Source organism: Parasteatoda tepidariorum, chromosome 4 (assembly GCF_982258835.1).
Source record: "Parasteatoda tepidariorum strain Cologne lab strain chromosome 4, Ptep-v5.0, whole genome shotgun sequence".
In the NCBI taxonomy this organism is placed as follows: Eukaryota; Metazoa; Arthropoda; class Arachnida; order Araneae; family Theridiidae; genus Parasteatoda; species Parasteatoda tepidariorum.
In genome coordinates, this window is record NC_141758.1 from 39,533,783 (window position 1) to 39,537,287 (window position 3,505).

Below are 3,505 nucleotides of genomic sequence, written 5' to 3' on the forward strand. Positions count from 1 at the left end.
TAAATATCTTATAATAAAATAATGAATAATTTTTATTTTAATGTTGCTCTAATACTGAGAACTTCGCATTAATATTTAAATTTCTCGTATGATCAGTTGAAACTAGTTAATTGGCAAAATAATTCTCATTACATTCTTCTGCAAAATTTACTAAAAAACATTTTATATTATAAATAGTTTAAATGAAGTTGTGACTATTTTATCAAAAACTCAAAATAGATGTTTATGGATCACATACTTTATTGTTTAGTTAGTGTGTCAATGATGCAATTTAAAAAAAAACAAATAAAATTAGAAAATTATCTGTTTTTATATACAAACTAAAACAGCTGTTGCCATGTTTTGCTGAAGAATTGTTAGCTGAAGGCATACTTAAATCAGTATCTTGAAAATATTAAAAATAACTTGTTTTAAGGATTTATCTATTTTTTGCAGCATAAATTTAGTGTATGCAAATAAATATGAGAATAGAAAAAAATAAACAATATTAGAATCACATAAGTGAAACTTTTATTTACACTATTATTTCCTTAATTTTTTTACAGAATAAACTCTTCTTTCTTTAGCATGGCGCAACCAGCCTCTAATAATGCTTCCAACTTCATTTACTTTAGTGTATGTGAAAACACTGCAAACAGCTTCTAAAACATAACAAAAAGAAAATATAAACAAACCAGTAGGTATTTTCATGAATAAACATAAAATTATTTCAGAACCTATTTAAAAGGTATCTCAAACTAAATTAGTAGAAGCCCAGATTTCTGTTACTCTCAGGGAAAATATTATGGGGTAACCTTGTTAAGCTGCTTTTTCAATTGCCCATCATACGTAACTTAATACTAGTTCACAAAAAATAAAATGATTTGATACATGTTTGATTCATTGTTATAAGAATAATCTAGTAACAACAACTGTAATAATGATAAAGCTATTAGTACACACAAGTGCAAGTCAAAAAAAGTGTTGGATAACTGAAGTATCGTATGATTACCATTCTACTATGACTGGAAAAGAAGATGGTGATACTAATAACAATATTATTTCAAACAACACACTCATAAATTATTCCAATGTTTGAAATTTATAAACTCATTGAAAATTCATGGAATACTAAATTTATAGTATATTAAAAAGTTTGGCAACTTTAGCAACACAAATTTTAACTATATACTGTCAAACTACAAATGGAATAATATATATATATATATATACATAAACAGGGATTAAATATTACCAATAATTGCACCTGACACTCTGTAACCAAAAAATCTTTTTTTTCATTATTGCCCATCCAGCTTTAGAGTTCAACAACATCATCAGGCATGATGTGACGAATAGCTTGTCTTGTACGTTCTTTAAAATCAGTTCCATCAAGACTTTGCAATCTAGCAGACTATGAGAAAGAACAAAAATTATACAAATAAAAATATTTTAAAAAAGCAAATTGACATGTAAATGATATAATTAATAAAAATTTATTTTAAAGAAAACAAAATTTCATTCTGAAAATAGTTTATCGTAAATCTGTCCTTGTAAAAGAACGAGCTCCTGGAGAATCAAGAAAAAGACAATACTAAAATTTAGCATACAATTTTTTTTTGTAAAAATACAAATATGTAAATACTAATTAAATGTTTCAATCACAATTATCAGTTAAAAATGTTAACAAAAATTTAATAATTGAGAAAATATGCAGATCAACTACAAGTAAGTTTTATATGCCTTTTAAAGCACTAAATATTTTATCTTAAGAGATCATTGAATATTTTTTAACCCCGTGAAAAAATACATATTATGAAACACAAGATACCTACCTAAAATATATCTATAAAAGTAAACTAAGAATTAAAATGTAAACACATATATTTAAACCAGCTTCACAATGCAAGAGGTGAATAATGACAAATATATTTACAAGAACTTTTTAAAAGAAAATAAACTCCTTACAGATTCAATAACTTTTTTCAATACTTTTATTAACTTTTCAATATTTTTTAAAAAAAAAGTATTTCTTGAAATACTAAGTAGTGAGCATGAAACTAAGCATTAAGCAGGAGAAATTCTAATAACTGCTTTTGAAACAATGACATTAAAGTGAGAAAATGTAGACACTATTCTGTATAAAATTAGTTACACATATAGACATTTTGATCGCGTCCATGATTCTTTTTTAAATAATAAACTTAACTAATATTAATATAAATATAATTTAAGAACTATTTTTAAAAAGATATGAATTACTGAGATAGTAAAAATAATGTAATTATCTTCAGCAGTTAAAATTGATATCCTGATTAAATTTAATATAATAGTTAGATAACTTTGCAACTTTTTATTAATTTTAAGACAGATTGATTATGAACAATTATATAAGGAGAAAAATTGAATTCATTGCAGCAAATGCTGCAATTTACTCAGACTAGGACGGAAGAAAAAAAACCTGCAGCCCTTTTGCCTGGTTATTTACTTGGCTAAGTATCTCTAATTTTAAAAATCCCTATGGACCGCATTTTTTACACAAGGGAACGCTGCAAGCTCTATACGCCTATACTTCCAGGTTACTGTTTCGGGTGTATTTTAAAGCCATTTGGCTCACAACGCGATCATTGTGTTTTGAGAACTTGCAAGAGAACATTGTGATTCTTGCAAACATGGTATTTGATAACTTATTACTTGTGTTTACAATGCTAAAGGTGCTAACACTAACGTAAGATGATGCACAGCTTGCAACAAGAACAAACAATAATAAACAAATTGAAAGAGGCCAAATCAGGATTGCCAAAAAAGGGAGTTATTCAAAATCTAGCAACCATGTCACCTTTTTCGCAATACATCTCTAAAGAAATAAAACAAATTTTCACTTCTTACTCACCAGAATTACTTATCGTTATTATCTTATGAAATACAACAGATTTGAGCTTAAAAATTACATAATTTATTTCTTTTGTTAAATCAAAATTATCAGTTTGAAAATATAGCCTAGCAGAATAAGCAGTAGCAAGTATTGAGTTGGAGATTGTTATTGTTTACATTTATATTGAAAACACCATTCATAGACAAAACTTTGTAAAAAATGGTAAAATAACAATATACTAAATAATGAAGATGAATAGCAACATTGAAATAATTTAAACGTCATTTCATTTGTAATTAGAAGAAATGATTAATTTTGGGTTACCAAAAAAACATGCCAAATAACAAGTTGAACTTAAAGGAAGAAAACAAAAATAATAGAAAGAATGAGTTATCAGAACAGATAAAAATTTGCCTCACGAAATAATAAAAGTAGAACTTCCTCAATAATTATGAAAAAATTAAATAAACCACGCATTTAAACATTTAGTAATGTATGTAAACATTGCAAACATGCATGTAAACATTGCAATTGAGATATTAAAGATAATGACGGGGTTCAAGTACACTTATAAATCAAATATATAAATAGATTATAAAAAAAAAGAAAGATAAACAAACTAATAAGACTAACTAATAAGAAACTAATAAG

At 25.8% G+C, this 3,505-nt stretch overlaps 1 long non-coding RNA gene across 1 annotated transcript; it reads right to left on the reverse strand.

The window, feature by feature from the left end:
* Nucleotides 1–487: 487 nt before the first annotated feature.
* LOC147810906 (uncharacterized) lies at nucleotides 488–2,163 on the reverse strand. The gene is made up of 2 exons (XR_015433015.1): nucleotides 1,235–2,163; nucleotides 488–641 (listed from the first exon to the last, which is right to left on the reverse strand). It is a non-coding gene; the product is annotated as an uncharacterized LOC147810906 (long non-coding RNA).
* Nucleotides 2,164–3,505: the final 1,342 nt, after the last annotated feature.